The sequence below is a fragment of the Myiozetetes cayanensis genome, unplaced genomic scaffold, assembly GCF_022539395.1.
Source record: "Myiozetetes cayanensis isolate MyiCay16 unplaced genomic scaffold, myiCay2020 scf3, whole genome shotgun sequence".
Taxonomy (NCBI): domain Eukaryota; kingdom Metazoa; phylum Chordata; class Aves; order Passeriformes; family Tyrannidae; genus Myiozetetes; species Myiozetetes cayanensis.
The window spans coordinates 18,237,648-18,250,668 of record NW_026087521.1 but is presented as its reverse complement, the minus strand read 5'-3'; the positions used below and the strand labels follow the sequence as shown (position 1 = coordinate 18,250,668).

Sequence of the window (13,021 nt, the reverse complement as noted above, 5' to 3'; positions counted from 1 at the left end):
CCTGCGGTGCTTCAGGCCTGGGAGGGTCTCCGCGGCCTCTGCCTGGCCGGCTGTGCCTTCCCCAGGAGGCCACGGGCGGGCGTCCCGCAGTCCCCTTGGGCCGGGTGCGGAGAGGCCTTGCTGGGCATCGCTCCCCGGGAGCGGGCACAGGGCCCGCTGCCCCGAGCGCAGCCCTCGCTTTGTCATGAGCTCACCCTCCATTACGCGTGTTCACATTTATAGAGACACACCGTGATGTGTCCTCGTGGTTTAGTGCACAGCGTGTTTGGTTCTGGGCGCTGTTTTGCTGTATTTGGTCTGCCTCGGGAGGAGCCCTTCGCGCGGCACTTGAGTCCGAGCCGCGCGGCCGTCCCAGGGAAGGATGTTCAGGGGTGGTGGAAATGCGCTGCGGCCGTTCAGGGAAACAGTGACCAGTTACGTGCTTGAGGTCTTACTCTGGATAAAGCTCCTTCAGTTTTGGTGTTGACTTGTAGGTCGGTGGTTGCCTTCTCCAGCTGAGAAACGTTAGTCAAGGTTGTTAATAATCTAAATGATCCAAGTTTTTCAAGTAGAGTGAAGACAAAGAACGGTGATGTTTTGGGTTCTTTTAATGTTTGTCTTTTCTACAGAGTTGAGCAAGATGTGATCTGGTATGAATTTGATATTTGTTGTCAAATTCCCAGTGGCAGTCATAGATTTTTACTGCTTTGACTTAGGTCTCGTTATGTATAATAGCTCGCTTCTTATCCTTGGGAGTGAAAACAAGACAAAACATTAACAGTACTGGTTTGGAAATAGCGTTAAAATTTACATTAAGACAATATTTAGATAAATAGTGCTTAAGGAAGTACTTGTTTTTTGATCTGAGTTGTTCTCATCATTTGGTTGATTATGGTTTTTTTTTAATTTCAACAGGTTTAGTAAAAAATATTTTGGTTGGATATATGGCAGCATATGAAGAAATCAGTTGATATTGAGTCAGTTGAAATCAGCTAATTTGAAATAGTGGAGCTCTTGAACATTTTTCCATAGAATTAGTATATTAGTGTATCTTAAGTACTGGTGTGTTTTTTTTAAATGGATGGTCTAGGCCAATATGAAGTAAATTATCTGTTATGGCTAATACTTCCCTTGGAAGTCTTATGTTAAGTTCTTTTTTAATTCATGCACTACCTAAATTCCCAAGAAAATAGTTGTTACACTGTGTGCTGGCAGTCCTTCTTTGTTCCTTATTACAGCTTTTTAATTTACAATTTCTTTTTATTGATACAGTTGACCTGAGAACCAATCAGTGATTCACTATATAATCTGCAGATGTGTATCATAGATTGAGTGAAATAACTGGAGTTTCTTTCCATTTTACAAAAATACACTGGAAACTCAAGAAATTAGGTCTTAAAAATCTGAGCAAAGCTGGGGCCAGAAAGTCTTTTCTCAAACAACCAAGTAATATGAAGAATAAAAAAAAGATGATGATCTGGTGACAGGCAGAGTAAGTAACTAATTCCTAGAGAAGGCTCCAGACTGCCAGCTTGTGGTGAATGTAGTAGCATTGTGTAGCAATAGCCTGAAGATACAGATTTTCCATAAAGCTTGAAGTCTGAGGGGTAAGTATTTGAAAAAACATAGTCATTTAGAAAGATGGATTATTAGGAAAATCTCTGCAAGGCATCCTCATGGGAAGAACCCAAAACTTCTATAATTTAACTTCAGAAGAGTATGTTTTTTCTCTCTTTTCACTGATCTAAGCCTTTACAAACTTGTTATCTGTTTCAGATACTGTGACTAAACATTTGCATGTTTAACTGACCCTGGCATATATTAAAAGTGATCTGATACTAAGTGAATATAAAAAAGTGATTTCTTAGTCCAGTCCCTGCAAACTGCAAGTACTGGGCTCCCCATTATGTTTTGTAGAATAGCGAAAAAGGAGACCATGCTGCCAAATAAACTGGGTTTTCTGGAAAATAGGTCTTACAGGTTCAGAGAAGGAAACATCTCCATAGTAACTGTAAGTAACCAGTTCCCAATACTGGGGTGCAGCTTGAACTTGGAAGGCTCCTGGGAAAAGCTGTAACAAGAGCCTAAAATGAGTTGGAAACTAATTTAGGTTCTTGTATTCTATCCTACTGTGACATAACTTAAAATATGCCTTAAATGCACCTATTTCTCTGTCAGTATTATGTTATTAGCCAATTGTAGATGTTCAATGCTGCAGACAGAGCTTTTGTAGTGCTTTGTGGTCCCAGGGTCTTTCCAGTCATTTGGCTGTTCATCTTAATCTTCTTTTTACTTCTTCCTTCCATTTCTTTCTTGGTAGTAAATGTAACACTGATAGTGCAGCGACAAATTGACAAATTGATGTAGTTCTTTCTGAGTTTGTATACCTTTGGAAACATTAAATATTTTAATGGCATACTGATAATACCAGTGTTGTAAGTAGCAACCATTTTGATGCCATTACCTCGTTTTAGCAAAATTAAGCAATTAACAGTTATCTCTAAACCTGCTCTGATAAGCTTCTTTTCCTTACTGAATCACTCAAACCTTTGGCTTCACCTCTAGTAACTTCTGCATCAGTGATGCATTTTCCAGATGAAGTCATGAAGACAAACTGTATCAAGAAATAATAGTTTTTAAACCAAGCACAAAGAATTGCTGCCTTTTATATGCACTGAGGTAATACATTTAACAAAATTATGTCTTTTCCTCCTTGTATAGACTCCAGTCTCTTCCAGGAACCTATCTAGGCAATGTCAACCTAATGATCAAAACCTTAAAATAGAGGTCAGAAGTACTAAATTTGGATGTCCAATTTAGTATCACAAGGGTACAATTTCTAAGAACACTAAACATAGGAAAGTACTTATATATTTAGCATACATACCCATTTACATCGGTGGGCACTTGTCTCTGCTGATCAGATCCAAGGTGTCAAGGTGGGTGCTCAGGAAATAAAGAATGACCAATTACATAGTAGTTGTGAGCAAGCATTCAGTGCCAAAACCGCAGTGCCCTCATGCATTTATTTTAATTACCTCACTTGTTACTAACACAGCTGTCTAATATCTTTATCATCCTCAGTTTATAGCACATCAGAGATGTATGTCAGTGACTTGACTTGGAGCTGAGCATATAATAGCATATTCACAGGATTTATTCATATTTACCCTTTATGTGGAGTTAGGATGGTGCTGGAAGGTCTTTCAGGAGTGCTCAATTGGAAGTTCCTATTCTAGGACTTTTTTTCGGTCTGTTGAGATTCTGTCATGCTATGAAACCACATTATGTATCAAAACTGATTTATATATGCATGAGTTTGGAAGTTCTCTTTATTATCCAGCATCAGGCACTTACCAAGGTGGTAGAATGTCTGAGACAAAGCAAAGTTGCACAGGGCTCATTACTGTTTTTAAATGATGCATACAAGTCGGGTTTCTCTGAAGGAAAGAGAGGAAGTTACGAGCCTTGGTTGTTTGGGTTTTTTTGTGGGTGGTCGTGTATTGAATCTTGTTTCCAAGTTATTTTTCACTTTGTTTTTCCTCCCCAGATTTTGGTGTCACATCGCCTTGTAGTCCTTCTTCATGTAAATGAGGAGATAAGGTTTTAATTCTGAATAAGCCCATCTATTTTTGGATTTCTTCTGTGATAAATGACTAGGGATTCTGACAGCTGAGCTTCCTCCATTGCATATCGTCTTGATCATCTGCAAACCAGGTTTGTCCTCTAGAAGGAATGAGGAAGAGGTAATAAAATAATTAAGACTGGATTTGGGTCTCATTGCTGATTGAATTTTACTGAGGCTGAAGTATTAACTCATTGTAAATATTGGATGTTGTTTCTTAGAGATACATGTTTGTGAGTGACCTAGCTAGGAAAACAACTTCCCTCAGAGTTTATACTTCATCTCATATTACACTGGCAAGTTTTAATACTGACAGCAAAGAAATTGAGAATGGAGAAGTCACTCTAAGGGATTCAATAAATAAAAGAGACTTTATGTATTATTAAATTTTATGAAGGCAGTGAGCAACTTGTCTTTGCTTGGATGAATGCTGTGTAGAGGATCCTTCCCAGTGTAGAAGAAATGATCAGGAAGTAGATCCTAAAGGATCCTGAGGAGAAGGCAACAATGTATTTGCATTAATATTGATTTACATGGGTTATGCTGACTTAAGCAGTTACCTGAGTTTGGGATAAATGGAATATCTTCTGAAATCTAAACCTGATCAGGAGAACAGCCACAGGGAGAAATAGAAATAAAATAAATTAAATTTCTCAAAAATCATTGTGTATCAGATATATGTGTGGAACCCACTCTGTTTTCCCTTTGCTGTGGCTGCATTTGACAAAAATGTTCAGTTCAAATAGGTCCTTTTTTTTTGTTGCGTTAACTTCCTCAGCCTGTCTTGCAAAAAAAGGTCAAAATCCAATGTAGATTGTTTGGCCACACTGTTTTGTAATTCTTTGCTATGCAAGTATGATATTTTTAGAACTTTTTGCTTAGCAATTACTGGTTTGCTTTTTGATTCCTACCCATTACTGCTGATGTTCTGTCTTTGCCCGTAACTTGGCTCAGTTAGTTATGCTGTGTGAATCGAGCATAGACAGATTCCAATTCTAAACATGCAGCTGCTTTTGTAAGCTGAACTAATGACAGCTAATAACTAGGAAGGGGGAATTCCCAAATCCTGGATTTACTTCATTGCTGCTCCCGTGTGCTGGCAATTGTTTTCATCTGATCATGCAGGGAGGAACTTCTGGGAGCTAAACAGAAAATAGGTGACTTGTTTATGAAGGGTTGTTCTGATGGCTGTTATCCTGTGGCAGGAATAGCTTCCCACAAAGACCTTTGCAGGTGGAGCTGCTACGCAGAACATAATAAAGGTGCCAAACTGTAAACACTAGGAATTGAATAATGCCAAAGAGGCAATGATGGAAGAGAAGGAGAATGCAGCAGCATTATTGTATGTAAGAGTGCACATAACTGTTCCAAGGGTTTGTTCTTGATAAAACAGTCTCTAAAATAGTAGATGTGTTTGCTGTTTAGACAACCTACAGGTGAGTAGATGGGCAAGCCTTGTGCTTGTGCTGCGGCATTTTGTAATTTGGGTATTTTTTTGTTTTATATCATTGAAGCATAGTTTACATGTTTTCATGTATATCCCAATAGTGAACTTTGTTTGGATTTGTTCTGTTTTGTTTTTTTTTAAATCTTTGCAGTGTCCGTAGGGGTGAGCTCGAGCCTCACCTTCCATCATGTGACAGTTACGAGCACATATCGTAGAGAGTGTCTTCTAACTGCAAAATCTTAAAGGTACATGATGGTGAAGGATCCAAGCTAGGTAGTGGATAAGTAATGCAGGAAATAGGTTTCCCTGTCAATTGTGTATCTCAGCAAAGTGCTTGACATATCTTTCTGTGTACATACCTCTTCTTGCAGTAGGTGACTCCAAGCAGTAGTTCCAATAAATGGTTAAATGGAAATGGGGTAAGGGCCTTTGCATAGCAGCTCTACCATTGAAGACCACTCTGTCAAATGATCTTCAAGTCTTATCTATAGATAACATTCCATAGGACTGCTTAGCAGATGCAGCTTAGAGAGATATTTCTTAGCAAGCACGTTGATGTAGCCTGAGTTCTGGTGGAGCTCTGATAAAAGGGCTCTGTAACTTTATCAGTACCATAAAAGGCATTGACATAGCTTCCAGACTGTTTAAAACTTGTGTTTTGGTAAAGACTGTTTGTTTGGATCAACACAAATTGTTCCAGAGGGTCAGACTAAAGGGTCTCACCAATTTTATAAACAGAGAACCACTTTGACACTGAGAAAGGTGGTACATGCAGGAAATGAAAGTTAGTGAGGCCTTAAGAAACAAAACATCTTTGTTTCCTTAGTAGTTGGTGAACATGATGAACACCAATATCATTCCATCTTTACTCACCGTTTTGTCACAGTACAGCCAGAACTTCCAGATCAGCAGAGTGAAAAGGAGAATATCCAGACAGTTCTTCCTAACTAGAGAACAACAAACACGTTCACTTAACATGTAGGAGTTAAAAGGACCAATAATTTTCTTACATATTTGAAGCAAAAAGTTTGGTTTTCATTCTAGAATTGTCATACGGGACTTTGACTATATTCCACTCAGTCTATTATGAAAAAGAAGTCAGTCTTTCTGCCAAGGTATCAATGATAACTAGGAGATGGATCAGTGATAGGTGGATTTTTCTGTAAATGTAATAGTTTGCAAGGATCACCCAGAAGATTTGGAAGAATGCTGCACTACCTCACAGACTGAAAAAACAAACAAACAAAAAAACAACACCTGAGGTTTGGTCAGCACACAATGCTGTAATATGTCTTTTGATAGGGTTACAGCATCTTTTCCACAATGAATGCTGTTCTGGCTTCTGTGAGGTTTGGGAACAGCCTTTCTTTTGTGAACTTGCAAAGTCATGCCCATGAGTATTGTACGGGTGCCACATACAATGATGAGGTAAGTGAGGTCTAAAAGCATTCCTGTGTAGGATGAAAGGACCATGGTAATGTTGTATCTCATGAGACGGAATTCTGAATTAATCATGCGTAGATAAGTTTGAAGGTGTAAATTGTACAGTGGGGAAACCAAACTTGAAAACTTATTAGTGATAGATTGGCTTGAGACATCGTATGGAGGCATCACATGCAAGGTTAGGCAGATTTGTCATCACGATTGGAAGTAGACCTGCACAATGTCCAAAACCTTTGTTGAAATGCAAAGATTCTTACAGGTTCTAAAGAACGTACGGATTGGATTCTGATTCTTGCTTGTCCCTTCACCAGTGTGCTGTCTAGACCAGTACAGGGATACAGAGTTGCATCAAGGGAAGATCAGCCCCCACAAATATTTAGTGTTGCAGCAAGTCTGAGTTGACCTTTTTTAATCTGTAAAGTGATACTATGTAGGTGATACACTTTAGAAACATAAAAATGTGTCTCTTGCAGCTGAAGGACAAAGGAGGATGCTGAAGCAGATAAAAAGCAGTTGTGTTTGCTTACATGATCCTTCTTGCAGTAATTCTGTTGAGAATTTAGTAACTAGTGGAGGTGAAAGCTGGTAGGCAGAAGATCCTCCTGTGGAAGTTTATCATGCAGGGTGAGTCAACAGTGGCAACTTGGTTAACCATTTGATGCTGCCAGGTAGGGGTGTGAACATTCTGGTGGAGTGGGACTGAAGCCCCTTGCAGAATGTTGAACTGGTGGTGAGGGGTCTGTTGCCATCAAATTATGGATCAGATGGACAGTTATTTTTTGCTTGAAATTGGATTGTATCCTGGTAGAACTGTATTCTTTTTAGTAACCAAGGCTCACTTGTGAGGTGGAAAAGGCAAAGGTAACAGAGGTTATAGAGGTTATGTTTGAGGTTATAGAGGCATATGCAGAGGACTGGTCAGATGACCCAGACAATACTACATATTGTTGTATTTTAAAATATATGGGCTAATGTACTAATTCTTAACATGGAGGGGATGAAGATTCTGCTCTGGTAGCCTGTCATAATGTCAGTGAGAAGTGATATGAAACTTTAAGGCTTCTAATATGGAGCTATGTTGAACCTGCCCAGATCTTTGTACTGTTGCTCTGAAATACCATCTCAAGGAACAGCATGCGTTCTGTGTCCTAGCCTAGACAGTCCATAGCGAAAACTCCACGTACCTGCCTACTGATAATAATTAAGAGGATCTAGAAACATGAGTTTAAATTACACAAAATTGGTCAAATGGTGCAAATACCAAGAACGCCACATTATCAAAATGATGTCCAGGGACTATGAAATGCTGTAGTCCACCTAGCAGAAAAAAGAATCTGGAAAAGAGCCAAACTTACTGTGCTTCAGACATGTTGAGAGTATGGACATCATCAAGGTCTCTGCAGAAAAGTTGTCTCCAGTTATAAAGCATTTGTACACAGCTGTACGGCAAATACACATGCAGATTATCACTTAAAAGATAAACTGACGTATTTTTTATAATAGTATTTATTAGCTTCTTGACAACATAATTTCTCTTCATTTTTATACTCTACACACTAACGTATATGATTTAGTATGCTGCTCCCTCTTAATACCTTTCTATCACTGGTTGAATTCCAGTGCAACAACACTAACATCAGCATGTTGTGAGACACCTGAGACTGATGTCAGGATCACGTAATATAACTGGAGAGTAGTTCCTCACAGGCAAATACGCAAATGACCAGATGGTCTACATTGTCTATACAAACTTTCTAGTATTTAAAATTTAGAATCTGTCTGATTCTAAAGATCTGTTCCTACACTGAGTGCACTGCACAAGTGCTATGTTCTTTAATAGCTTTTGTTTTGTTTAGAGATCCCCATGCTGAATGGTCCCTGATGAGGAAAAAAGGAGCTCAAAGATACTTTGCCTATTCTACAGCATTTCCTTAACAAAGTTACTTAAACTCTCTGGACCTTAATTCACTTTCTACAATGACAGGTGTATCTATTTCTGATTTCCTAGTCATAAATTATTGTAGGACCCAGTGCTTTTTGAGATAAGCAAACATAGTAGGGCTAGAGAAAACATAAAAATTGTTGTTTTGAAGTGACTTCGCTTAGTGGATGGTTACTGATGGGCAAAGAGAATCACACCTACTCTCAACCACTTGCTTTTTACTATATGCAGGACTTGTGATCGGCACAGGCAAATGTTTGTCTCAGACTGGGCCCGCTAAAGTTTTTTAAGAATGTGGGTGCAGCTGCCTCACAGAAATGTATTGCAGTAAAATCCTCCAGTTTTTGAATACAGCTGTAATGGCTGTCTAAAAATAATACCAAACAAAGGGTGTCCTTCACAGGGGGAGCCAGAAATAACCTGCTTTTGCTCTGTCAAAATGTAAGGCTATTATCATTTAATCTATAAGCAGCAGCCTGACCTGAAGACCACGCAAGAGCTGACTTTCAAGCAAATTTTCTGTGTAAGGAAGCTCGAGCTTGGAGTTCCTCCAAAGCGATAATAAATACCACTCAAGTTTTAAGCCTCGGTTTTGTAACGAGCCGCGTCCCGCCCCCGTTCGTTCCCCGTTCTTCTCCTCCTCCCCCGTTCCCCCCGTGCCTGAGGCGTTCGGATGATCCGCCGGGGACGCGTGGCGGGCTCGGGCCCTGGCCGGCCGGCGTTGGGCGGGAGCGCGGCGGCCCCGGGGGCGGCTCGTTCCCCTCCGAGCCCCGAGCACGGCCGGTGCCGGCCCCAGGCGGGGGGAGAGGCGGCGCTCAGGCCCCGCCCCGCGGCGGTGGCAGCGGCGGGGCTGGGCGGTGCCTGGCGCCCTCACGTCCCTTCCCTCCCTCGCTCGCTCGCTCGCTCCCCGCCCGCCTCTCCTCCTCCCCCCCGTCGGCGCAGCGCTGTGGTGAAGCCGCATTGTTTGTGCCGCGGGGGGAGGGGAGCCGCTCAGCCCCGGGAGCCGAGCGCCGAGCCCGCAGCCGGACGGCGACCCGCGCCGCGCCTCACGAATGCGCCGCGCCCGGCGGCAACAGCAGCCCCGCACCCAGCGCCGGGTGTCCGCCGCGGGCAGCGCGGCCCTCGCAGCGCCCGCTCGCCCGCCCGCGGCTGCCGGACGCGGGGCCAGGCGGCAGCACCGGCGGGGCCTCCGCCATTAACCCGGCCGAGCGTCGGCCGCAGCGGCGGAGCGGGAGGTCTGTCAGCCGCGCCTCGGCGGCTCCCACAGCGTGAGTGCGGCCGGGCGGGCGGCGGGGCCGGCGGGCGGGGGCTGCAGGGCCGGGAGCTGGCGGTTCTGACCGCGGCGGGACAGGAGAGCGGCGTGGGGGGAAGAGCGAGGCGGGTTGGGCACGGTAGCCCGGGGTAGGGAAGCGAAGGGCGGGTGGGCGGAGAGGCGAGGCGGAGCGCGGCAGGCTGGGGAGGGAGGGAGGAGGGCGCCGCTGGAGCTGTTTTGTCAGCCGCCATATTTGTGGGCCGAGTATTTTCGCGGCGGGGAGGGAGTGACTGTTGGGAAGGGCTGGAGATGATGGGCCCGGGCAGGAACCATCGTGCCGGGGGCCGGGAGGGGGGAGCGCCGCGCCGGCAGGAACCATCGGCGCGGAGGGGAGGGAGCGCTGGAGGCTCCCTGGGCGTGGGCAGGAAGTGTTGGCGCGGCACCGGCGAGGGCGGGCCTGGGGGCGTGGGCGCCGCGCGCGGGCTGCGGGATCCCGGGATGGCTGCGGGGTCTGGCGTCGGCGGGCTCCATCCGCCGGCCCGAGGGAGATGCTGCTCCGGTGTCCCCGCGTCTCTCTCGGCTGTTCCCGGGTCGACTCGCTGGGCTCCCTGAGCCTCGCTCTGTGCCGCGCCCGGGGGGCATCGCTCGGGGGTCGCTCCTGCTGCGCGGCTGGAGCGGGGGTGGTATCCGCCCCCTATGAGAGTAAGCACGGTGTGCTTACCGTCCTTCATTGTCCGGGATTAAAGAGCATTCCTGTGTCTTTCTCTTTTTAATGGTCTGCATGAAAGTGCCCATTGAGAGTGGAATTCCCTTTTCCATTGAGCAGGGGATCCAGGGACCAAAGGCACTTTATTTGAAGAGGAGGAAGGTAACTAGGACAGAGATTAGTAATCAGAAACTTTACGTTATCGTGCTTTTCATGTTAAGTTATCCTACACCTTGATAGTTTTTTTTGCCTCATACCACACGAAACAGCTGTCTTCATGTACTTTTGTTGATGGTGAGGGAAAATGTCTACTAGTGACTTTCTTCCCAAGAAGCTAATGGAGTTCTACGAGAGGAAGGCTATGGATAACTTTCCTGGTTTATATCCTGCAGTCTTTGAGTCGTTGTAGAGGTAGAAAAGTGCTTACAGAAGTGCCCTGATACTATATTGTTTGCAGTTAGTGTGGTATCTTTGTTAATGTTGAATGGAAACTTGTCTCAATTTGCCCTTTTTCAAACTTAAGTCCGTGGTCGTGATTTCTGTCGATCTACAGGATACTGTGAGTAGAGGGGAGGGAGAAAAATACCTGATAATTATCTCTGAAAAGTAAGCCAGAAGCGGTCACAGCACCACGCCTGCCAGAGTTCAAGAAGTGTTTGGACAATATTTTGAGGCACATGGTGTGAATCTTGGGGATGGTCCTGTGGAGGGCCAGGAGTTGGACTCGATGATCCTTGTGGGTCCTTTCCAACTCAGCATTTTCTGTGATTCTGTGAACTTGCTATGCAGAAATGTAGTCTTCATCTGGAGTATTGCAAACGTTTGCAAACAGAAGGATTTTGAAGAAACAAAACACTGCTTTGGCTTCCGGGGCATTTAAGTTATTCACACTAAATTTGCATAGAATTTGTCCAGAGAACTACCAGTTCCGATTCTGTGTGCACTGCATTGTATTTGTAGGGTATCCACTGTGTGTTTAACCGAGGTTTAATTTGTTTCCTAAGTCGGCTGTATTTACTGTTGACTTTTTGCAGGAAAGATGTTTAGGTGATAGCTCAATCATCTTTTATCATTCTGGGTTATACAGTTTCTTTGACTTGACAACAGCAGTCCTAAATATTTAAGCAAGAGTGCTTGTGTTTTTGAGTATTTTCTTCCTGTTCTTAGTGTCTGCTTGAAGCCCTGCTTAAGAATCTTGTGAACAGAGTGGGTTGGAGAGCTTGGAAGCTGAGCAATTATGTATTTTTCTGTGGTATTGGGCTAAGATAAATAGCATGGACAAGTTACACATGTGTTTGGTTTTTGAAGGCCACCTCTTGTCCCTTTCTCGGTATTGTTTTCAAAACAGTCTCTATTCTCAGGAGCCACTATGAACAGATATACAACCAGCTAAGATGTAGAAAGGGGCATTAAAAATATCAAAACAGACTTTCACATCTAGACAGAATTGAAATGCAATTATATGAGGTAAACATGATATAAACTATCTGTTTTCCTTGACTGGCGAGTAAAGACAGACATATAGAACAAAGTCATATAAAATGAATCCATTCTGATCTCTAGTAAGTTACTGTACATTGACACATCAGTGTATTTTAGATGAAGAATCTGCCATTATTTGCTCACAGTAATAAACAGAAATCAGAGCCTTTGTATTACCTTTGAGTGTATATGTATTACCTCTGAATTATAAAATCTGTGTGGAAACTGGGAACTAACTTTTAATGTCCATTAAATTATCAGTATGTTTTTAGTCACTGGACCTTCTGTGGCAGTATTAGTGGTTTAAACTTTTTTCTACAGTTAAGAAATCAGTGTGATCGAATCCTATGTTATTTTACAGAATTTAATTATTAAATATTTCTTTTAAACTTTTTTGAAAAGGTGGAACCTTCATCTGTTGTTTATATAGAGCAGATCAGAGATCTGTCATGATTCAGCACTGACTGTTGCCTGTTTTTATGCTATAAAAACAGGTAAGAGTTAAGAATTATTTTTATCAAAGTCAGATCTATGAGCAGCACCATTCTTGATGAATAATAAAGCCAATTCAATTTGAGAAAGCAAGGTCAGTTTGTGAAAGCAGATAGATCCTCTCAGGAACTAGTCTTAGGGTTAGCTGCTTAAATTGTTTAGTCTTCCTATAAATTAAGGAGTTCCATCAGCACTTTGAAGGTGGATCTTTAAGATTGGCATCATAGACTAAGGAAAAGACAGACGACCTGGAGTAGTTCTTGTTGTTCCAGTGCTTGCCATTTTCTTCCTTGAAATAGATACACTAGCGTTCAACAGTAGTTGTATTTTGATCTCTGTATTTCTCTGCTATTTTGGCAATACATGCTAGCAATAGTTGTGTTATTTTAACTAATATGCAGCACTGACTCAAAATGCAGAGTTGAAACAGTGAGGCCCTATTAATACTTTAAGGCAGTGATTCAAGGCTTTTTTTCTCCAGCTGGGGTTGAATGATGCTATTTATTAATGATTTATTGAGAAGAAGGAAGGAGTGGTATAGAATTTTATACTTGACTTTATCGGTCAGGTTTATAATATTTTCAACCCTCACAGGAGACAAACCCCACACAGTGTGAAGATGTCAAAAGGCAGAAGTATGGAAGCTTTTAATT

The 13,021-nt window shown here is 42.8% G+C and overlaps 1 protein-coding gene across 6 annotated transcripts in view; it reads left to right on the top strand.

Annotated features, from left to right (window-relative positions):
• The first annotated feature begins 123 nt into the window (after positions 1–123).
• BRD1 (bromodomain containing 1) overlaps positions 124–13,021 on the top strand; it is a 65,160-nt gene continuing 52,262 nt past the window's right edge. For 2 of the 6 annotated variants that reach the window (XM_050324218.1, XM_050324217.1), the window contains exon 1: positions 207–3,696. The gene's annotated coding sequence lies outside the window, so the exon portion shown is untranslated. Of the gene's footprint in view, positions 3,697–9,417; positions 9,705–13,021 lie in introns of those variants that run through there. The other 4 variants (XM_050324215.1, XM_050324219.1, XM_050324214.1 and 1 more) reach the window with 4 other exon arrangements.